Source organism: Hyla sarda, chromosome 8 (genome assembly GCF_029499605.1).
Source record: "Hyla sarda isolate aHylSar1 chromosome 8, aHylSar1.hap1, whole genome shotgun sequence".
Classification (NCBI taxonomy): domain Eukaryota; kingdom Metazoa; phylum Chordata; class Amphibia; order Anura; family Hylidae; genus Hyla; species Hyla sarda.
The window spans coordinates 107,789,194-107,814,366 of NC_079196.1; the positions used below are offsets into that span (position 1 = coordinate 107,789,194).

At 45.0% G+C, this 25,173-nt stretch overlaps 1 protein-coding gene across 4 annotated transcripts in view; it reads right to left on the reverse strand.

Moving 5' to 3' along the window:
* DYTN (dystrotelin) overlaps window positions 1–25,173 on the reverse strand; it is a 92,707-nt gene that overhangs the window by 56,819 nt on the left and 10,715 nt on the right. The window lies entirely within an intron of this gene.

Genomic DNA, 25,173 nt, shown 5'->3' on the forward strand with positions numbered 1-25,173 from the left:
TGTAAAGTGACGGTGGTCATAATTGCGAAAAAGGGCTCAGTCCTTAAGGTGAAAAAGGGCTGCATCCTTAAGGGGTTAATAATGTGGTCTATCGCCAGACGAGAGGCTGTGCGATGGGCACACGTTTCGCACCAAGCTATGCAAATTTATATATGGGTCTATTTGAGAGTGTGTCCATCGCACAGTCTCCCTGGTATTTTAATGGTAATATTATGTATTTTAAGAGATTTATAGACGATCTGTTTATTTTGTGGAAAGGGTCACGGGAAGAAGCTTTTGAAATTGTTGTATTTCTAAACAAAAATTATTGGGGTCTTATCTTTACCATAAATTTTTCTTTTATTTCTATAGTTTTTCTCGATCTGGAAATTTTTTTAAATGTGGATTCTAAAATATGTAGAAAAACGCACTTTAAAAAGGTAGATGTAAATAGTTTCCTTGGCTTTGATAGTTGTCATTATTCTAAGTGGCTTACAAATATCCCCTACGGACAGTACCGGAGGATAAGAAAAAAATTGTACTTCTTCCGAGGATTTTAAAGAACAATCAAAAATGTTATATAAGCGTTTTAAAGAAAAAAATTACCCCCAAAAAATATTAACAAACGCATATAAAAGAGTAGAGGGACTAAAACAGACTGATTTAATTAAATATGAGGTAAAACAAATACAAAACAATGCACCCAAATTACATTTTATTACCACTTTTAACAATGCCACAAACAAAATATTAAATAAACACTGGCCATTTATTATGACGGATCCTATTTTAAAATCATTAATCCCAAAACGTCCTACCCTAACATTCAGACGAGCAAAAACATTAAGAAATCATTTAACCCCAAGCAAACAAAAAAATAAAACTATCAAACCAAATATCTGTAAACCTACCATGATTGGTACATTCCGCTGCGATAAAAAACGCTGTCTGTGCTGCGAATGGATTGCGTTTTCTCCCTGTGATTCAGTAACATCTTTCTCTACAGGCAAAGTTTTTTCTTTGAAAGAAAAATTAAACTGCTCCGATTCCTTTGTTATTTATCTCCTTACATGTGAGTGTGGGCTTCAGTATGTGGGCCGCACGGTACAAACTGTACGTGCCCGCATAAATAAACATAGATATAATATCAAAAACAATGTTATACTACATAGTGTGTCAAGACACACCACAGCTTTACACAACAGTAACCACAATTGTTTGAAACTAACTAACTATCTTGGAAAGTATCTGTTTAGAATATGATGATTGCTTTCAAAAATTAGTGAATAGGGAATCCTTTTGGATTTATTCCCTTAACTCCTTGTGGCCAAGGGGATTAACCCCTTCATGACCCAGCCCATTTTCACCTTCATGACCTGGGCATTTTTTGAAAATCTGACCACTGTCACTTTAAACATTAATAACTCTGGAATGCTTTTACTTATCATTCTGATTCCGAGATTGTTCTGATTCTACTTTATGTTATTGGTAAAATTTCACTGATATTTGTATCCTTTCTTGGTAAAAAATCTAAAAATTTCATGAAAATTTTAAAAATTTAGCATTTTTCTAACTTTGAAAGTCTCTGCTTGAAAGGAAAATGGATATTCCAAATAAATTACATATTTATTCACATATACAATATGTCTACTTTATGTTTGCATAAAAAAATTGACAAGTTTTTACTTTTGGAGGGCACCAGAGGGCTTCAAAGTTCCGCAGCAATTTTCCAATTTTTCGCAAGATTTTCAAAATCATAATTTTTCAGGGCCCAGTTCAGGTTGGAAGTGGATTTTAAGGGTCTTCATATTAGAAATACCCCATAAATGACCCCATTATAAAAACTGCACCCCTCAAAGTATTCAAAATGACATTCAGTAAGTGTTTTAACCCTTTAGGTGTTTCACAGGAATAGCAGCAAAGTGAAGGAGAAAATTCTAAATCTTCATTTTTTACACTCGCATTTTCTTGTAGACCCAATTTTTTAATTTTTACAAGGGGTAAAAGGAGAGACATCACCCTAAAATTTGTAACCCAATTTCTCTCGAGTAAGGAAATACCTCATATGCGTATGTAAAGTGTTCGGCGGGCGCAGTAGAGGGCTCAGAAGGGAAGGAGCGACAATGGGATTTTGGAGAGTGAGTTTTTCTGAAAGGGTTTTTTGGGGGGCATGTCCCATTTAGGAAGCCCCTATGGTGCCAGAACAGTGGACCCCCCACATGTGACCCCATTTTGGAAACTATACCCCTCATGGAATTTAATAAGGGGTGCAGTGAGCATTTACACCCCACTGGCGTTTGACAGATATTTGAAACAGTGGACTGTGCAAATCAAAAATTTTATTTTTCATTTTCACAGACCACTGTTCCAAAAATCTGTCATACACCAGTGGGGTGTAAATTCTCACTGCACCCCTTATTACATTCCGTGAGGGGTGTAGTTTCCAAAATGGGGTCACATATGGATATTTATTGTTTTGCGTTTGTCAGAACTGCTGTAACAATCAGCCACCCCTGTGCAAATCGCCGCAAATGTACATGGCGCACTCTCCCTTCTGGGCCTTGTTGTGCGCCCCCAGAGCACTTTGCGCCCACATATGGGGTATCTCCGTAGTCGGGAGAAATTGCGTTATAAATTTTGGGGGTCTTTTTTCCCTTTTACCTCTTGTGAAAATGAAAAGTATAGGGCAACACCAGCATGTCAGTGTAAAAAATTTATTTTTTTACACTAACATGCTGGTGTAGACCCCAACTTCACCTTTTCATAAGGGGTTAAAGAAGAAAAAGCCCCCCAAAATTTGTAAGGCAATTTCTCCCGAGTACGGCGATACCCCATATGTGTCCCAAAACTGTTGCCCTGAAATACGACAGGGCTCCAAAGTGAGAGAGCGCCATGCGCATTTGAGGCCTGAATTAGGGATTTGCATAGGGGTGGACATAGGGGTATTCTATGCCAATGATTCCCAAACAGGGTGCCTCCAGCTGTTGCAAAACTCCCAGCATGCCTGGACAGTCAATGGCTGTCCGGCAATACTGGGAGTTATTATTTTGCAACAGCTGGAGGCTCCGTTTTGGAAGCAGTAGCTTACCAGATGTTTTTCATTTTTGGGGGGGGGAGGGGGGCTGTGTAGGGGTATGTGTATATGTAGTGTTTTTTACTTTTTATTTTAGGTTAGTGTTAGTGTAGTGTAGTGTTTTTAGGGTACAGTCACATGGGCAGAGGTTCACAGCAAGTTTGCCGCTGGAATTTTGAGCTGCAGCGCAAAATTTGCGCCATTTCAAACTTGCAGCACTCACTGTAAACCTCCGCCCATGTGAGTGTACCCTGTACATTCACATTGGGGGGAGGGGGCAAACATCCAGCTGTTGCAAACTCCGAGCATGCCCTTTGGCTGTCCGTGCATGCTGGGAGTTGTAGTTTTGCAACAGCTGGAGGAACACTGGTTTGGAAACACTAAGTTAAGTAATAAACTTTCAAGTGTTTTGCAACCAAACTTAGTGTTTCCAAACCAGTGTGCCTCCAGCTGTTGCAAAACTACAACTCCCAGCATGCATGGTCTGTCAGTGCATGCTGGGAGTTATAGTTTTGCAACAATTGCAACAGCTGGAGGCACTGAGGTAGGAAACGGACAATGTTTCCCAACTAGTGTGCCTCCAGTTGTTGCAAAACTACAACTCCCAGCATGCCCAGACTGCCCAGGCATGCTGGAAGTTGTAGTTCGGCAATATCTGAAGGATCAGATGTTGCCGAACTACAACTTCCAGCATGCTTGGGCAGTCTGGGCATGCTGGGAGTTGTAGTTTTGCAACATCTGGAGGTCCACAGTTTGGAGACCACTGTATAATGGTCTCCAATCTGTGCTCTTCCAGATGTTAGAGAACTACAACTCCCAGCATGCCTGGACAGACTGAGCATGCTGGGAGTTGTAGTTTTGCAACATCTGGAAGAGCACAGATTGGAGACCATTATACAGTGGTTTCCAAACTGTGGGCCTCCAGATGTTGCAAAACTACAACTCCCAGCATGCCCAGAAAGCCAAAGGCTGTCTGGGCATGCTGGGAGTTGCAGTTTTGAAACTCTCAGAGGCAGCAGTGAGATCGCTTTACGGCGATCTCACTGCTGCCAATGAAGACGCCGCACTGCTGCTGCAAACTCACCTCCAGGACGCAGCGCAGCCGGGACCGCATGGAGGACCCCGGGACCGCTCGGGACACCGCTCGGACGGGTAAGTGACGCCGGGGGACGGGTCAGGGACATTTAGCAGAGCGGTGTGTGTCCCGATCCCCGTGATCGGGACTCACACACCGCGCTGCTAAGTATTTTCATAGCGAAACGCTGCTATCAGCTAGTCAGATTTGACCAGCTGATAGCAGCGATCGCTGGGGGGGGGGGGGGTGGGGGATGAAACCCCCCGTGGTTGCACGGTAAGATGGCTGGCTATCAGTGATAGCCACCATCTTTCCGGGCGCTGCGGGATGCCGCGAGTAGCGGCAGTAATGTTCATGACGTACCTGTATGTCATGGGTCGGGAACACCTTGCCACCCATGACGTACAGGTATGTCATAGGTCGGGAAGGGGTTAAATGAGACAATAGATAAAACATTTCAATGATAGGTTCAGAGTTTTATTTATTTATCTATGTATAAAATTTTTTTTTTTTTAAATTATATATATTATCTTGGATCACATGGAAAAATGTCATTTTATGCAAATTAATTTGTGATGTCATTTCCGGTTCCTTGAACCAAATGAGTATATATGTGTTGTTTTTATGTATATTGAGCATGTCTGAGGAAAAGGACGGAGCGACCTTGAATAAAAGTTATCCATACTTAGTTTGTGGACAGCGCTGTCATCTATCCCTCATCCCCTCACACCTGGCTGGTGTGAAAACTCTGCCGTTATCTTGGTCAAGTCTCTGAGCACTGTCAATCACAAGGGATCCCATATGAGTCCCAGGGCAATACTAATATTACCAATATCCCTTTGGGGTAACCCCCTCAGGGACAATAAACCCTTCCACTTAGGAGCGCATTAAAATATAACTTTTAGTGTGTCTTGTTTAAAAGAAAAGAAAAAGAAACATACATCTAGGTGTATCACACGTGAAAATTAAAACTCAGTGGTCAGTTTGCATGTAATTATTCACTTTTTCTTATATTGTCGCTTATATGGTTCAGTGGGTGTTACACAAAAGAGAGCGAGCTTGACTCAGCTCATACCTCACTGCCACATTAGGCAAACTTTGTAGCAAACTTTATGGCTGACTAATATCTCACCTTTTTCCACTATGAAGTAATAGTAGGAGGTAGGTCCGCTCACACGATCCCCTGCAAGGCTTAAAGGGGTACTCCGGTACCACAGTTTGTGTGTAGTGAGTTTAGCACTTTTGTAATTCCCATGTTATACATCTGTCCACAGCATATATGTTTTTTACTGACCACTTTTCTGTGAAGGAAGTTCAGTAATTTTTCTGGTTGCTTTTGACTGTCGTCCACACGTTTGTTCACTGTTGTGGACAAGATGTCTGTGCTGCAGGCGTTGCTATTTTTTTTCTCCTGCAATGGTTTTGCCCCTTTTCCACACCCCTGTAATGAATATTCATTGAATTGTTGCAGGAGGATGGTTGCCTCCTCCAGCTGTCAGCCTGCCCTGTATCAGCTCTGCGGCTGACATGTAACCCCTTCCCCACCATGGGGAACGTGCGCCCGCGGGGGGAATCGGTTATCATGATTCCCCCCGCGGGCGCATGGTCCCCATGGTGGGGGAATTAGTAACATGTCAGCGGCAGCACTATCATGAATCCCCCCGTGGCAGTCCCCACATCAGGGAATGAATTTTCAGCTGCAGCGCACTGTCCCTAGTCATATGTGACCCGTAGGCACTGCTCTGCTTCTTGAGCCCCCCCACCCCATCCCTCCCCCAAGCGATGTCCCCGCAAGGGTTAACTGTGAGCCGCAGCAGTGGTGTACATTCTCCCCACCCGTGCTCACATATCATTCATTCCCCAACGTGGGGAGAATGTCACAGCTAAATGACATCTGTACTAATGAATGTGACATATTCCTTTGCCCGGGCTGCAGAAAATAAACTTTGACTCACCTTCCTACGTTCCCCCGTTGCTATGGTAACGGCTTCACGGTCCTCTGCTGCGATCCTCATGGTGTCAGAGAGCCGTCAGCGTATCACCGGCCGCAGCGATGTCCCGCCTCTGCCGGTGATAGGCTGAGTGCACTGTGATGTAAGGAGCCGGCCGGGGGGTCGGGAAGCAGAGCAGCGCCTGCGTGTCACATATAACTAGTTCCCTGATGTGGCGACAGCACACTGAGTCTGGCAATTCATTCATTCCCTGATGTGGGGAGTATGTACAGAGCTGCTGCTGCTCACAGTTAACCCTTGCGGGGACTTCGATTGCGGGGAAGCAGAGCAGCGCCCATGTGTCACATATAACTAGTTCGCTGATGTGGGGACAGCGCACTGCTGCTGGCAATTCATTCATTCCCTGATTTAGGGACTGTGGGTTGAGAAGCTGACAGTGAGGGTGGGATGAGTATACTAATGAGCAGGGTGGGGAAAGGGAGTGCTAAAGGGGAAAGAAAAAAAAGAAGTTGGGCAGGGCACTGAAAGAGGAGACAGGCTATAAGGCATGCTGGGAGCTATAGTTTCTAAAGCAAAGGCAAAATGGAAAGAGATGCTACACTACATGGACACACTTGTGCAAAGAAAGGAAAAGAAAGACAAACAAAGAGCAAGCACAAGACCAGAGATAGCAAGAAAACTCACCTGCAAGGGTAAGTAGAAACTGAAAAAACACATTGGCCACCGGAGTACCCCTTTAACTCCAAAAGAATAGCCAGACAATAGAACAGCCAGTGGTAAATTATGAAAGCTTTATTCAGAACCAAGTAAAAAAACGCAAGGCAAGCGGTACAGCCAGCATAAAACAGCAACAGTAGAGACAGGAAGCCCTGGAAGGGATAGCATAGGACTGGAGGGGCACATGGCAGGGGGATTATACAGTGGGTCAGGGGTTAAAGTGTAGGGCGGGAGAAGTATAGAGAGGAAGGGGAGGAGTTAGGATGGGGTTAATAGGACAGGAAGAGGAAGTCAGGAAAGTCGGGAAGAAGAAGTGGACACGTGCGGACGGAGCTCCCTATCTGATGGCCGACATGGAGGAAATGCTGCGGAGGGTGAGGGAGGAGGCGCTGCTCCGTGGGCCCCAGTGGTTTGCGGAGCAGTTTCCTTCTTTCTCTGCTCCTGCTGCGCTGCCGGTGAGTGGGCCTGGGCCTCGGTCTAGCAGCCGGCGCTCTTGCCCGCCGGAGCGCTTGTCTCCTGCATCCTCCCCTTCATCGCACCACCGGCGGGTGAGTCCTTCGGCCGCCGCTGCTGGCAGGAGGTCCGGTGAGGCCAGTGGTGCGCGGTCGGGGGCGTGCACATCGGCGGTGGTGCTGCTTCAGCCAGGAGCACGGGGCAGTTTTTTCTGGATGGTTTGCATGCGCTGCTGCGGGGTAGCGGTTTGGGGGTGGGGGAGTCGCCGGTTCCTGTGTGGGGCGCAGCGACTAAGGTAGCAGGGCAGGGTGCGCCGGGGGTTGCGGTGGCTGCGGCGCCTGCTGGCGGTGCTGGGGTTAGCCTGGGGGGGTCTTCTCCGGTGGTCGCAGCTTCGGGGGCTGGTGGGGGTGTTCGGTTGGCTGATGCGGCTAGGGGGGAGGTCTATGTTTGCTTCGAGAGCCCCTTGGGGGTGCACCTGAAAGCGGAGGTGAGAGAGAAAATTTGAAAGCAGGAGTATGTGGATATTATTTTGCTACTCCCGCTTCAGAAATTTAATCTGGACAAGGTTCGGCCTGAGGAGTCGAAGCGGTTGGAGAAAGTGGAGAAGGAGGAGCGTCGGCGATATCGGCTGATTCCGCGGACCTTCTCGAACTGGCTTCAGGCCTTTGCGATTTTGGCCAGTGTAGTGGGGGAAAAGGCGTCTGAGCACTGCTCTGGCCTCTTTTGCTATATGGATGCTGTGGGTGAAGCTTATCGGGTCTATGGGGGATTAGCTTGGCTGCGGTACGATGAACAGTTCCGGCAGCTGATGGCGGTGCGTCCTGACTTGCGTTGGGACCATAAGGATATCGGGTTGTGGATGCAGCTTATGGTGGCTCAACGCAGCGGGACCCGGTTGCAGTCCTTTCGGGAGGGTTTTGGGGGAGTTGGGTCAGGGTCGGGCCGGTTGGCTGGGGCAGGAAAATGGGTGTGTTGGCAATTCAATGAGGGGAATTGCAAGTTTGGAGCCGAGTGCCGTTTTAAGCACGAGTGTTCCGGCTGTGGGGGGGGGGGGGGGGGGGTAGTAGTGCGGAGTGAGTCCCGTTTGGACTCAGTGTTGCACTACCTGGACGACTTTCTTTTCCTGGGTCCGGCTGGATCTCGGGTGAGCGCCATTTTGTTGCAGGAAATGGAGCGGCTGGCGGGTTGGTTTGGTGTCCCTTTGGTTCCGGATAAAACGGAGGGTCCTGCAACTTCGGTGAAGTTCTTGGGCATAGTTATTGACACTGTGGCTATGGAGTGTCGGTTGCCAGAGGACAAGTTGGCTAAGCTGAGGGAGTTGGTGGCGCGGGCATGTCGGGTGCGCAAGTTACAACTGCGGGAGGTCCAGTCATTGTTGGGCCGTCTCAATTTTGCTTGCCGGATCATGCCCATGGGGAGGGTCTTTTGCTGGCGCTTGTCGGCGGCTATGGCTGGCATCACTAAAGCTAACCACTATGTGAGGTTGTCGGCGGGTTTGCGGGCTGACTTGGGGGTATGGCAGGATTTTTTGGGTCGGTACAATGGTCGGGCAGTGGTAATGGGTAGGTCGGTGTCTAGTGTGGATTTGGACCTATATACTGATGCGGCAGGGGGGCTGTGGTTTTGGGGCTTACCTTCAGGGTCAGTGGTGTGTGGGGCAATGGCCGGTGGTTTGGCAGGAGTCAGGTTTGACTAGGAATCTCGCTTTCTTGGAACGGTTTCCGATTGTGGTGGCGGTGGTGGTTTGGGGTGAGTTGTTTCGCAATAGGAAGGTGTGCTTTCATTGCGACAACAGTGGGAGTGGTCTTGGCCATAAACAACCAGACGCTACTGCGGCACTTGGTGTTGAGGGTGTTGGAACTCAATTTACACGTGGTGGCGTTGCACGTGCCTGGGGTGGATAATTCAGTGGCTGACGCTCTCTCTCGCCTACAGTGGGACCGCTTTCGGGAACTGGTGCCGGATGCAGAGGAGGCCGGCATTCCGTGCCCGGAATGGCTGTGGCGGCTGGTTTAGAGGTGGCGCTTGCTTTAGTCTGTCGGACAGTGAGCCAGGCAACTTGGGTGTCATATCGGCGCTGGTGGACGGATTGGGAAAAGTTGGTGGGGCAGTTGTCCATTGTGGGTGTCTCCTCTGACTGTGAGGCGGCTCTGTTGTTTTACATTGGTAGGACATTTTGCGAGGGCGTGTCTCCGTCGGGTATTAGTCGGCGGATGTCGGCGTTGGCTTTTTGGTTTCGGGTTAGGGGTTTGCCCGACGTGACTAAGTTGTTTTTGGCGTGACAGGCGCTGCGGGGGTTCCAGAGGGGGGCGGTGGCCAGGGATGTGCAACGTCCAGTGACTTTTCCGATTTTGAGACAGTTGGGGGCGGCTTTGGCGGGGATTTGTTTTTCGGACTAAGAATGTCGTTTGTTTCGTATGGCTTTTGCGCTGGCGTTTTTCGGGGCATTTCGGATCTCGGAGCTGGTGGCTCCTAGTTGTAAGCGTGTTGGGGGTCTACTTTTTTGGACGTTTGTCTTGTCAATGGGGTGTTGGGGTGTTTTTTGCGGCATTCAAAGACGGATCAGGTTGGTCGAGGGGTGACTGTTCATTTGTCGGCCTTGCGGGGCTCGCAGATGTGTCCGTTTTTTTGTTATACTGCATTTTTGGAGGTGCGGGGGGGTTGTGGGTCCTCTTTTCATACATGCGGATGGCAATTTTTTGTCGCGTTTTCAGTTTATTGGGGCTTTTCGGAAATGTTTGGCGGCGATTGGGTGTGTGGTGGAGGGATACAGCTCTCACTCCTTCCGTATTGGAGCGGCCACCGAGGCGTCTCGTTGGGGCCTGGGTCCAGAGGTTATTAGGCGGATTGGGAGGTGGGAGTCGTTAAGGTTTCAATTGTATGTTCGTCCTCATTTGGTGTAATGCATGTGTTTTGTGTGCTGTTGTTTGTATTGTATTTGTCTTTGATCGTTTCAGATGCTGATCCGGGATTGATATGGATCATCGGGCACTCCTATGTGGTGCGAGGTGGGGTGCGGGCAGGTGTGCGGCCGGCTGGTCGTCAATTGGGGTTAGCTGGCACTGAAGGGCAGGTTCATTGGTTGGGAAAGAGTGGGATGAGGTGGGCCGAGTTGTTGGCGAGGATCCAATTTTTTGTCTAGCAGGATAGGGCTCCCGATGTTATAGTGATTCATCTTGGGGGTAATGATTTGGCGGTTCAGAGGTCCCGGGACTTGATTCGGGACGTTAAATTGGACCTTTTGAGGTTGTGGTCCTCCTTCCCGGGCCTGGTAGTCGTTTGGTAGGAAATGGTGGCCAGGCGCAAGTGGCGGCAGGCCTGCTCGGTTGTTGCCTTAAACAGAGACAGGGTTAAGATCAATAAGGTTGTCAGCAAGTTTGTGGCGCGGAATGGGGGCCTGGTGGTACGCCACCGGGATCTGGAAAACGGAGCTCCCGAGTTCATGGATGATGATGGTGTCCATCTCAATGTGTTTGGCATGGACTTGTGGCTTTTTGAGATTAAGGAGGCGGTGGCCAGAGCCCTTGGTTTGTGGAGGAGCAGGGACAAGTGAGGGGGGGTCACTTGCTGCCGTTGTGGCGGGGGCAGGAGTGGGACCTGGAGGCACCTGTGTATGTAATGATGGAGATGGGAGAGAGTGTGGAGGTGGGCTGGGAGCGGTTCCCAGCCTGATGGAGAAGTCACGGGTCACATGGGTCACGGTTGGGGGCCTCAAAAACGGTGACCCTGTGCAGGCGACTTGCGGCTAGGGGCAAGTGAGGCCCCATAAGAAGTTGGGTAATAGTGCCTTCAGGTCCTCCTCCTGTGATAGGGACATTTCTACGGTTAAATGTTTTATTGTTTATGTATGACGTTCATACAATTGTTGTTCACAATGTTATAATTGATTGTTATTTATTAAAGGGGCTGCTGTGGCCTGTTTACACCAACACCTGGTCTTGTCATGTTTTAAGTTAAGGGGTCATGGAGGGAAGTGGTTGGTGGTGGTTATGGGAAAAGGTAGGCCTTAGCAGTTATAATATCCCCTAGTCAAGGAAGCCCTGGAAGGGATAGCATAGGACTGGAGGGGCACATGACAGGGGGATTATACAGTGGGGAAGGGGTTAAAGTGTAGGGAGGGAGAAGTATAGAGAGGAAGGGGAGGAGATAGGATGGGGTTAATAGGACAGGAAGAGGAAGTCAGGACAGTCGGGAAGAAGAAGTGGACACGTGCCCGCCCGCCCTTGAATTTGTCACGGCAGCGGGGGCAGGAGTGGGACCTGGAGGCACCTGTGTATGGCATGATGGAGATGGGAGAGAGTGTGGAGGTGGGCTAGGAGCGGTTCCCAGCCCGATGGAGAAGTCATCAGGGGGACATGGGTCCCAGGACGGATGGGGGGCCTCACAAACGGTGACCCTGTGCAGGCGACTTGCGGCTAGGGGTAAGTGAGGCCCCATAAGAAGTTGGGTAATACTGCCTTCAGGTCCTCCTCCTGTGATAGGGACATTTCTACTGTTAAATGTTTTATTGTTCATGTATGACGTTCATACAATTGTTGTTCACAATGTTATAATTGGTTGTTATTTATTAAAGGGGCTGCTGTGGCCTGTTTACACCAACACCTGGTCTTGTCATGTTTTAAGATAAGGGGTCATGGAGGGAAGTGGTTGGTGGTGGTTATGGGAAAAGGTAGGCCTTAGCAGTTATAATATCCCCTAGTCAAGGGTGGACGCATTTTGGTTAAGATCCTTCGTCAATGCACACTGGAACTCAAATACAGTCAGGTATATATAGGGATCCGGAAGTGTGGAGGATAAGCAGGGAGAGAAAACACCTCCCTTTAACCCCTACCACTCTACGAATGGATGAACCTGTACATAATACAATCGTGATAAGACACTGACATGAATAAAAACACTGTCATAGGCAGAGAAAAACAGGGACATTTACATAGAAATTATTACTTATGGGACTGAGGCAAAATTGACATCCATTCTAAAATAATAATAAAAAACAAAAACAAACAACCATCACAGTTAGTAACGAAGTATTAGATCTGTTCTGTAATTTACGCCAAACGGTTGGGTAATATGTAAAGTGTGTATCCAAAACAGCTCTCTGTTTCGCAGCAACTTTACATGATCACCGCCTTGCCATGGTTTTCATACCAGCTCCACACCATAAAAGCTTAGCAAAGAGATATCACCCAAGTGGACGTCACGGAAGTGCCGAGAGGCACCCAAAATGTTCACATGGTGGTGATTCGCTATAGCACGAATTTGCTCCTGAGTCCTCTTCTTCAAAGGATGTATGGTACTATAAATCTATATATATATATATAAAACTCAACTTGTGTGTGCATGTGTGTGTGTATGTATGTTCCACAAAAATGTCCAAACGACTAAAGATATTAACATGAAACTTGGCACACGTTACTTATATGTCAACAACAAACATAGGATAGGTGATTTAACCCTTACTCACCCCAATATTTGCCTGGGTCGGGGTTTTTGTTTAAAGTCCCATACAAGTCTATGGGAAATATGTTACTGCATAATTTCCAAACGGCTGGAGATATTTCGATAATACTTGGTCACATGTTACTTATATGTCCACTTAAAATATAGGATAGTTAATTTAACCCTTAACTACCCCCATTTGTGAGGGTCAGGGTTTTTGTTTAAAGTCCCACGCAAATTAATGCGAAATGTATGTTCCCACATAACTTCTGTACGTCAGGAGATATTTCAATACCTGGTACACATATTACAGGTCGGCATATGAGGACAGGATGGGAGGTCAAGATAGGAGGTCAAGATAGGAGGATGGGATGGTCGGGATAGGAGGTCGAGATAGGAGGTTGAGTTAGGAGTTCGGGATATAAGGTCGAGATAGGAGGTCGAGATAGGAGGTCAGGATAGGAGGTCGGGATATGAGGACAGGATAGGAGGTTGAGATAGGAGGACAAGATAGGAGGTCGGGATAGGAGGACTGGATAGGAGGTCGGGGTAGGAGGACGAATAGGAGGTCGGTATAGGAGGTCGGGATAGGATGTCAAAATAGAAGGTCGGGATATGAGGTCGAGATAGGTGGTCAGGATACGAGGAGGTGATAGGAGGTGGAGATATGAGGACGGGATAGGAGGACGGGATAGGAGGAAGGGATAGGAGGACGGGATAGGAGGACTGGATAGGAGGACAGCATAGGAGGTCGGGATAGGAGGTCGGGGTATGAGGACGGGATATGGGGTTGGGATATGACAACAATATATGGGGATGGGATTTGAATTCAAAAGCTTCCTCCTTTGTTGATTTTCCTCCCCAACAAGGATGAGGAAGGAAAAACTGGGCAACGCCGGGTACTCAGCTAGTGTATGATTTGTGACCGGGGCTACACATTTGTGCTCATGATTACAATGATATGTACTTACCTGTTATATAAAACATTTAAACTTAACATATCGGTCTGAAATTGTGCCCAATGACCGCGACGGAGGCCACTCCTTTAGTGGGCATGCCCTGTAATGGATGAATAGATGAAAGAGGGAGGGTTGGGTGGGGTCCGCAGATTGTCACAAATGCCCCACAGATAGGAGGATAAGAGCATGAAGTACGTGTTAGTGACATGAGCGTATATCGTATAAATGATATGAGCAGCAACTTGAGGCTGAGATCTTATGTACCGTATAAATGTGATCATGTGCACCATGTTTGCCAAGAATGCTACGCACATATGCACCAAGTAACTATACACAAAACACCTGAATAACCTAAGACCATTTGTATCGCGTCAATGTTACACCTAATGCATGTATCGCATAAATGCTTATGAGCCTATGAAGCATGACCGGAGAGAAAAGCTATGAGGTTACGAAAACTAAAAACGTATGTATAATATGCACTATGCACAGTATCACGCTATAAGCTTGTGAACAGTATTGTTGTGATCATATATATAATGCAGTATGAAGCTAAATAAAGTTACCGCTATGGTCGCATGTTTCATGTAAATTGCACAAACGTATGTACAGTATAACTTGCACCAGTATGATGTGTAGTATCACCACAAGCAAATCTGCGGTACTAATGATATGAGCGTGTGTACCTAGAAGTGTCAACGTGTGTACTATGTCAATGGTATCGACTAGAGATGAGCGAACTTACAGTAAATTTGATTCGTCATGAACTTCTCAGCTCGGCAGTTGATGACTTATCCTGCATAAATTAGTTCAGATTTCAGGTGCTCCCGTGGGCTGGAAAAGGTGGATACAGTCCTAGGAGACTCTTTCCTAGGACTGTATCCACCTTTTCCAGCCCACCGGAGCACCTGAAAGCTGAACTAATTTATGCAGGATAAGTCATCAACTGCCGAGCCGAGAAGTTCGTGACGAATCAAATTTACTGTAAGTTCGCTCATCTCTAGTATCGACAAGTACAGTGTGCTTACTAGCCTAAATAGTACAGGAGTATATTCATACCAACTGCTATGGTAACAAGCACTAACCTGTGTATGGTATGATTGATGCCAACGTATGTACCATATGCCAACTACAAGTGTATGTACATTGTAACAACTACTAGCACATGTACTGTATAACAACTACAGACCCAACCTCTAATATGTATACAATATAAATGGCACGAAAATGTGTGTGCAGCAATCAACTACCGAATAATGGCAAAAATGTATGTCCAGTATAATAGAACAAGCATATGTGCAGTAACCAAGTACTAGCGTGTGTACCGAATGATAACTACAATAAAAACAACTATAAGTACATGTACTGTATAACAACTACTACAGTCCCAACCACTAGCATGTGTACCGTATGAATGACACTAAAAACGTGTGTGCAGCAATCAACTACCAGCGTATGTACCGTATAACTAATTAATTTAAGTCCAGTATAATAGTATGAGCATCTGCAATAACTAAGTACTAGCATATGTACAGAATGACAACTACTATAGTGACAACACTAGTTTATGAAGAATGTAACTAGTACAAGCGTAATCTATAGTGTGTCCAGCATAAATAGTACCCGCGAATATACAGGATAATCGTCACAGGCGTATGTGTAGTAACCAACTGTTAGCATTTGCACAACCTGACGGCTATTATCATGAACAATCACTAACGTAAGCCCAGTATGAATGGTACTGGTGTATACACTGTATGAGCGTATCAAATGATGTGCCACGACCTGTAACCGTATACTTATAACTTATGTGCAGTTTCAATACCATGAGTGTATGTGCAATAAATGCTGAGAGCGTACCTGCCGTATGAATGTCACAAAGAAATGTGTGGAGTAATACCATGAGCGCGCGTGCAGCGAAGGGTTGTGGGCGTACGTGCAATGAGACTGGTATGGCCTGCGTGCAGTACAAATACTAGGACGAACATGCAGTGTAGATTCTATAACCCAGAGTGCATATGCTGAATCCGTGCATGCAGTATACGTGCTAAGCCATACGTGATGCAATAAATGCTGCGAGTGAATCCGAATGCTGAGAACGAAACAAAGTATGCTTGGAGTAACTGTAGCTGTGAGAAAATTAACGGTGTAACGAAATGAGTGAATACATGATATGAAAATGGTGACCGAATGCATAGAATGAAAGCGTGATATAATGAAATAGTAGTAGCGTATAAACAATGTGAATAGTACAGGCGTATGTGCAGTGATCAACTACTATCGCATGTACAGCATGACCACTACTACAGTACACTACTAGCGTATGATACCAGCGTATGAGCAGACCAACTCTTGGCATAAATACAGTAAACAACGGTAGTTGACCCACCATTGGCGTATGACCAGTATAGATGGTATTACGTATGTGCAGTGACTATTAACACATGTATGGTATGGTACTAGCATAAGTACAATATAAAAAGTACTAGCAAAATTATTATAATTTTTTATATATACTAGCATCTGTATGGTATGAGCGGAACTAGCGTATGAAGAGTAAGCATTGTACCGTATTAACTGGTACTAACATATGTACGGTACCACTGGTACTAGAAAACGTACAGGAGTAGATGGTACAAGCGTGTATGTAGTGTGGCAATTAACGTATGTACAGAATAACTAAGTGAAAAATTACGCTATAAGCGTAATTGCTACCAACTGAATCGTAGCTAACCTACAGCATGTAACCTCCAGTCCCATATCACCCCGCCAAGCAAGACTCTCAATCCCAACCAACACCCTTACAATAGCTATTCTGACCACAGCTGGGGTTCATTACAGTGTGCATCCGGCCAATAAGAGGAGAGCTGGGCCTCACGCTTGCCGTGGCTCCTCCCCCAAACGCCGCTGTTAAACACCGGCCTGCAGTCCTGGCTGGATCTCGCTATGCCCGGCCAGAGAAACCGGGAAACAAGTAAGCTAAACCTTTGCCCAGACAGCCCCCCTATTTCCCCGCGAATGAACCGCCGCACGGCGGCCTTACATTACACCAACGATCTGAACCACGAGTGGATTATCCACGAGCAGACACATCCGCAGATTGTCACGAACGCCCCACCGATAGGAGGCAGGGGCGTTCTATACCCTTGCCCCCATACGCAACCCCTTGTGTCCCACCTGGATGTGAAGGGGGTGGGGATACTCCCGCTCCTCTCATAAATACAGTCTAATTAGGCTTTAAACAAATTACATGTGTTGCAGCAGATTCTATAAACTACGTAAATGGATTGGCAGTTGATAAATGCATGTATTGGAAAACATTTGTTGGTGTCCTGACTAGAAATAACATTGGATTACTTTTGATATAATCTATAAACTGGGTTGATCTATTCTTGTCAGATGACCAAATAACAACAATGTCGTGCACATATCTTCCAAAGGAGGCTCTTAAATACCTACTTTCCCATAACTTTTTTCCTTTGATGGGGATTTTTTAAATCTAAAAGACAGGTGCCTCAATGGGCACGAAGGCCTCACCATCTATAGCCAACATTTTTGTTTTCTGGTGGAAATAACACTAAGTCTTCTGTGATATTAATCCCTTTCAAAAAGACATTGTTTACTTTGGAAGTTATGTGGACGACATTGTCATGGTGATCTGACAAGAATAGAGCAACCCAGTTTGTAGATTATATCAATAATCAACCTTATAACCTGTAGTTCACTTTTTCCTGGAATCCAATTCAGACTCCTTTCCTGGACATTTTATTGATTGCCAGTGGCTCCTGTGTGCAGACTTCACTTACCGTAAGCCAAGTGCCGTCAATTCCCTGTTAAGGGCTGAATCATGTCATCCCAGACATACAGTTTCTGCCGTGACAGTGGGCGAATTCATACATGCTAAATGTAATTGCTCCTCAGAAGAGCTTTTCCACAGTGAATCAATTGTGGTGAGTGATCGTCTTGCACACAGGGGCTACTCTTCACAACTTATCAGCAGGGCTAAATCCAAAGTATTTAATAGAAATAGAGATGACTTATTAGTCACCTCCAAAAATAAATCTAATAAGTATGGCTGTTCCACTCATTAAGATAGTTTTATATCTGTTACCTCCTACAGTATAGAGTACCATCAAATAGTTAAAATTTAAAAAAAATACTTACCCATGCTATCCCAGGACCCTATTTTGGCTAAGTTCACACATAAGGGTTGCAGATTCTCGTCTCGCTGGGCACCTACCCTAGGAAATATACTGTCCCCCAATGCACCACTTGGTTGCATATTAAAGGTTTTCACAAATGCGGTTTTCTATGTTGTGTAGTGTGTAAATATGCTCTTTAAACCAATGTTATTTCTAGTCAGGACACCAACAAATGTTTTCCAATACATGCATTTATCAACTGCCAGTCCAATTACGTAGTTTATAGAATCTGCTGAAACACATGTAATTTATCATACATTGGTAGTGCCATGCGTCCTTTGAAGAAGAGGATTCAGGAGCACATTCACGCTATAACGAATCACCACCATGTGAACATTTCGGATGCCTCTCAACACTTCCGTGACGTCCACTCAGGTGACATCTCTTCGCTAAACTTCTATGGTGTGGAGCCGGTACAAAAACCGTGGTGAGGCGGTGTTCATGTAAAGTTGCTGCGAAACAGAGAGGTGTTTAGGATACACACTTTACACACTACCCAACCATTTGGCTTAAATTACAGAACAGATCTAATACTTAATTACTAACTGTGATGTTTTTTTGTGTTTTTTCATTATTTCAGAATGTATGTCAATTTTGCCTCAGCCACATATGTAAATGTCACTTTGTTTTTCTCTGACTATGACGGTATTTTTTATTCATGTCAGTGTCTTATCACGGTTGTATTGTGTACAGGTGGATCTGTTCGTAGGGTGATCGGGGTTAAAGGGAGGCGTTTTCTCTTCCTGGTCCTCCTCCACACTTCCTGATCCCTATATATACCTGACTGTATTTGAGTTCTAGCGTGCATTGATGAAGGGTCTTACACGAAATTTGTCCACGCTGTCTCTACTGTTGCGGTTTTATGCTGGCTGTACCACTTGCCTTGTGGTTTTTTACTTGGTTCTGAATAAAGCTTTCATCATTTCCCACTGGCTGTTCTGCTGTCTGGTATTTTCCACTATGTTTGCCTTATTGTGTTAACAGCCACCTAGGGATGTATTGTAAATGACTAGAGAGACCACTGTCTAAAAGATCACTCGCCTTCCCGATGTTTCACCAGCTCCCTGGCTTTGTCAAGGTTTGGGAGGCTAATGGCATTTTAATTGCCCATTCTTCTATTTATGGATTCTTAATGTGACGTGTTTCCTGTATCCATCATCATTGTATCACTTCCGGCATTCAGTGCACCTATCCCCTACCTATCCCCTACTTTATCTCTACCTATCCCTTGCTGTAACATCACTCCGCATCACTTGGAGTCATGTGATTAGAGTTGGTCATATGTCTACCAACGTCACTCCATGTGATCACACTGTCCGTGCAATCATGCCCACCGCTTCATCTGCGCCTGTCATTAGACACAGTGCGCATGTCATTTGACTTGGCTGATTCTCCGATCTTCTCATTGTCTGCGCATGTGCGCAGACTTAGTGTTTACATTGAGCCCAATGCGCATTTCCTCATACTTCGCTTGTTTTGTAGGCAAGTAAGTTAGAATAATGTTAGTAACACTATTTGACTTTTTAGGACTGTTTCTAGTCCTGATATGTAAATTTGGGAGGAGAATCTCCAATGAAGTGTTGGTTTATATAATTAGAAATCAATATTTATAGATTGCGGGATGTTTCATGACTGGAATAGTGACTATTTATACAGTATGTCAAGATAAATCCTAATAGAATATGGAACATGTAGGAGAATAGGTACAGATTCTTTTGCAAATAATATTAGTAGTGAGTTTGGACCAATACAGTATGGACAACCTTCACTTGGTATCCTTGGTATCCATATTATCCTAACATTTCTACATAACATATTATGTCTCTATACAGTAAAGTATACCATATTTCCAAGTGTAGATATATTTCCAAATATAGAACTCTCCTCATAGCATGAGGGATTCCAACTTCTTCTCTTTATTGGGCCTTAGTTGTTATTCCATTTTTACTCACTAGTAAGGTTTAGGTTTTCGCCAAGACTTCTATCCATCATTTCTTGGCACATCATCCCATGCCATCATCGGTAACTATATGTCCATAAAAGGTGACGAACAAATCCGACTGAGTAAATTACCATATTTTTACTATTATTATCTTTTAACTCAAAAAGGCAGAATATGAGAATCCTTCATTTAAATCAGTGTTTCCCAAACGCGGTCCTCAAGCACAAGCACAAGCATGTTTTCAGGATTTCCTTAGTCTTTTACAGGTGATATCATTATAGTCAGTGAATCAGGCATCACCACAGTCATATCACCTGTGAAAGACCTGTTGGGGGTGCTTGAGGACCGCGTTTGGGAAATACTAATTTAAACCTATTGGTTGTTTGCTGTTCAATCGAAATTTCCATTTTGCCTCTTCTCTCAACAATTGCTTATCTATGTCTCCTTTTCTCAGGGCCAATTTTAATTGGCACATGCCCCAGAATTTCATCACATCTAGCTTATTGTCATGATAGGTCTTCACATGTCTTGCTATTGGAGTATCAGCTTGAGTCTGTATTGTGCTCAGATGTTTACTTATTCTTTTACGCAATTCTGGTGTGGTCTTTCCTTTATAGATTTTTGGACAGGAACATTGTGTTATGTATATAACATTTTGGCTGCTGCAGTTGATGAATTGTCTAATTGAATAACTTTGTTTATCTGCTGGATTCTCAAATGATTTTACATTTGGCATAACTTTACAAGTGAAACAATGTTCACATGTATATGAGCCCATAGGTGGTTACAACTAGACAGACTGCTTACAACTACACAGATTGTGAAAACTAGATCGGACATGGTTATTTTTGGTACACAGAGAAGAATTTTTAAATATATTTTTCTGTTTCAATTGTAATATTAGGAATAGTACAGTAGGATAAAACGAATAGTGCTATGGTGCTGGGATTTTTTGTGCATTTTTTATGTTTAGTGTTTTTTTAGGGTAGGTTCACACATGCCATATTTAGCTGCATATTTTCTGCAGCTGATTTTGATTTCAATGGGTAGGAAAAAACGCAGCAACAAATGTGCAAAAAAATATGACATGTTTTAAAAGGGGTTTAAATGCCTCAAAACCCTTTCATCCACCTGCCATGCACACCATGTGGAATGTTTTTCGAAAATTTGCATTTACGGTATCCCTGCAGATCTGCTCTATTGTTGTAAAATAGCTTTACTTTCTGACACATTCCAGGATTTCTGGCTAACCAGGCTATGTCATGTAGAGCGGTGATACTTTCATAAAATACAGATCGATACGGACATGTGGGGTCGACACTTATAATGAATGTCATGAACTATTCAACTTCCGGGGCCTGGAGTATAAAAAAAAATGCATAAAAGCAGCCCTGCATTCATAACACGAGAATATTTAGAAGTTATATACTTTTTAACTTATTTGCTCATTCATTCTAGTAGTAAGGTCAACATAGTGTCATAGTATCTATCACATTTTCATTACCACAAATTTAGCAGAACTGAAGCTTCTTAGTGTATGTACCTTATTGTCTTTGTAAATCTTTACACAGGGTCATTTAGTTGTATACATAATGATAGTACAAGGTTAATGATAGGAAAAAATATGTTTAACCAGGGCACTGAGACTATTAAAGGAAATAACAGTAAATTAAAATATGTAAAACATGTACTGATTTTTATGGCATCCGTAATGCCTTTGGAGTGTATTATTATCATCCCTATAATACTAGAAACACATGAATAATGATTAACAACTGTAGAAAATATGCTACTCTTAGCTGTTTTTGAAAGAAATATACTTATCTTATAGAAGCTCCATTGTATTTGACAACTGAATTTGTATATATGAACTGTTAAAAGTTATTAGATCAATATTTGTAAGACTACTGTAGGTAATAGAGGATTTCACAGAAAAACTATTGGAAAAATAAAACAAAAATAATATTCAGAAAGAGGAATGGATGTGATCTAAAACATGTATGTAATAAGGGGCATGCTGGGGTTCTCTTTAAGAATGGTTATGGAGCATAGGAGTAAATAGTAGTCTTTACTTCTGCACAAGAAGGTAGAAACACTTGATGCAGATACAAAGATTGGTATGAAAAGCTTAAAGGGATACTCTGCCATAAACATCTTATCCCCTATACAAAGGATACGGGATAAGATGTTAGAATGCTGGGGTCCCGCTGCTGGGGACCCCCACGATCTCCATGCTGGCAGCGGCGGTGTTAGGAAAGCGGAAGCTTGCAACTTCCACGTTCGTGACGTCATGCCATGCGCCCTCCATTCACTTCTATGGGAGGAGGCGTGACGCCTCCTTCCATAGAAGTTAATGGAGGGGGCGTGGCGGCCACATCACTAGTCATCAGGCACGGAGCGTGTGCCGAATGACGGGGTGCAGCGCCGAAGATCATGGGGTCCCCAGTGGCAGGACCCTGGTGATCTAACATCGTTTGCGGCGGAGTACCCCTTTAATAGTTGCAAAGCACATTTGATGGCACTAAACACTTGTGCATTGCAAGAGGTAACTCATTTTACTCCAGTGGTGTACGGGAACTTTGTGATACTTTTTTTAAAAGTATTTATTTAAGCTTTTAGTAATAATACAACAAGAGATCCAACAGGTACACCAAAACAAAAACAAAGCCCCAAGGCAACATAGTTCAGCAAAGGTGTCAGGGATTACATCGTCCTCCCAGGGAACATATCCCACAATGAACGCACGGAGGCAGGAGAAACACAGTAGCATGCCTGCAGCATAAAAAAGTAGGATATAGAAAGCAGCCATGAGCACCTGGTGCCAGACAAACAACATAGCACAACCACTCCAACAGACAACCAGTCACACAACACATGCACACTCTGGAAGATTCCCCCCCAGCCCAAAGATACAAGACAGAGGAAAAACAAAGCCCACTAGACACTCAAAGATATCCGGAGCATCAGTAGATTCTCCAATCAAAAGCCAGAGTACTCAAACCTTGTCAAATTTTTTAGGGCATTTCCTACTAGTATACAGGGATTGATATAGGAGGACATATTCCAGCGAGACAAAGGTGAGGTCACGGGATCTTTCCATGCCATAATAAGCACCTTACAGGCACAAAATAACAAAAATCTGATTAGCAAGCACCTATTGGAGCGCGTCTCCAGACCATTAACTAGGCCCAAAAGACAAACCTCAGGGGTCAAGACATAGGGAAATTCCAAGTGATCTGAAAGTAAACCCATCACCTCTCTCCAAAACTGGACCACACAGACACATTCCCAGATAGCAGGTAAAAGTGTGCCAACCTTGGCCTGACATCTAAAGAAGGCATCTGAAAAGGAAACCCCAATTCTTTTCAGCCTAATCTGTGTATAATAGAGACGCAGAATAAAACGAAACTGGATTAACAAGTCCCTTGCACTGACAACAGTAGAGTAATAGGTCAGGACCACCTCCTTCGACATATCCTCCGAGAGCATAGGAATATCCTCCACCCACTTCAAACAAGCAATATTAAAAGGACTAGGACCCACCGATTGAAGGAGAGGTTTAACCAGATCAGTGGTACCCAGGAGCAACTCCACATCATTAAAAACAGGAGTAACTTCCAGGGAGCCAAATTGTGCCCACACCGCAGGTCTCAGCTGCAGATACCTAAAAAATATACTACTGGGAACATCAAAGCGGTCCTGAATGTCAGAAAAGGAAGGAAAGGAGAGACCTTTCCCAAACAAATGCGAGGTAAACCTGACTCCATGGGAGCTCCAAAATCCAGCAGCCTCCATCCCCCCGAGGTGAGGAAAATGTGAATTCGCCCACAGGGGTGCATGGGGAGAGACTACCGGCTGGGGGAAACGGCTAGACACCACTGACCAAACCACAGCAGTCGTGCGTAACGGAGTTGGGAGAGAGGACAACACAGTGCTCCTATAAGCAACGCTTATTAGTGAGAGACTCATAGGAACCCATTGGCGCACCCGCCAAGCCTGTAGCAACGTTTGAGAGACCTAGGTCGATCCACCAGGCTGCGTACACCAACAGCAAAGCAAGAAAATAATCGTAGAGATTCGGAGCTGCCAAGCCACCTCGATGTTTAGGCACCTGGAGAAAAGCTTGACTCAATCTAGGAGATTTACCCTGCCAAGAGAAGGACTTCAGCCCAGAATACAAACAATGGAAAAAGAATTTAGGAGGAATTGTAGGGAAGAGATGAAAAAGATAAAGAAATTTAGGAAGATAGATCATTTTAAAGATGTTAATCCTTCCTGAGAGACAAGGGGAGAGAAGACCAGGAGGAAAGCTTAGACTCAGTTAGGGAAAGAAGAGGTTCAAGATTCAAGGAGAAATAGTCAGATAAGTAAGCAGAAACCTGCACACCCAAATAGCGAAACCCATTAACGACCTGTAAAGAAACAGAAAGTATAGGTGGGAGGACCGCAATCGGAGTGAGCGGCATGAGGGATTGACCTGGAGGCCCAAAAAGGAGCCAAACCAGTCCAGAAGGGCAAACAAGGTAGACTAGGGTATCATCTGCATACATGGACACCTTCTCCACTAAAGACCCCCAACTAATACTGTGAATATCAGGGGAGGCTCGAATGGCCGCCGCCAATGGTTCAAATGCCAGAGCAAACAGGAGGGGCGAAAGAGGACAGCCCTGTCGAGTACCTCTACCCAGGGAGAATGGAGCTGACACATCCAAGTTTGTACGAATTTCAGCCCTAGGTTGGTCATAGAGAAGACTAACCCATGAACGAAAAACAGGCCCAAAACAGAAAACTGCAATGTTAAGCTGCAGGTGGCGGACATGAACGTCCGTCGCCCTACCAGGCATAAACCCAGACTGGTCAGGATGAACGAGGGAAGAGACAACTCTATTTAGTCTGTTGGATAAAATCTTGGCCATAATTTTAATGTCCACGTTAAGCTAGGAAATAGGTTGATAAGAGTCAGGTCTACTGGGGTCCTTACCAGGTTTGAAAAGAACCACTATCAACACCTCACTCATAGAATCAGGGAGAGAGCCCGTCTCAATAGCAGAATTATACAAACGTAAAAGGAGGGGGATCAACTTCTCCTCGTTCATCTGATACCATTCCGCAACCATATCGTCCAATCCCGGGGTCTTACCGAGCGGCAGGTCCCTAATGTCTTGAGAAACTTCCTCAGCGGAGAGCGGATCATCAAGAGCCAAACGCTGGAAGGGAGTAAGGGGAGAGAGGGACAGACTACGTGAGAAGGGAAGCAAGCTGTCAGGGATAGCAGGAGAGCGAGAAGCATAAAGATCACTATAGAAGTCCCGAAACACCCCGTTAATAGCTACAGGATCAGATATCAGAGACCCATCCGCACCCTGAATACAAAGAATGGAG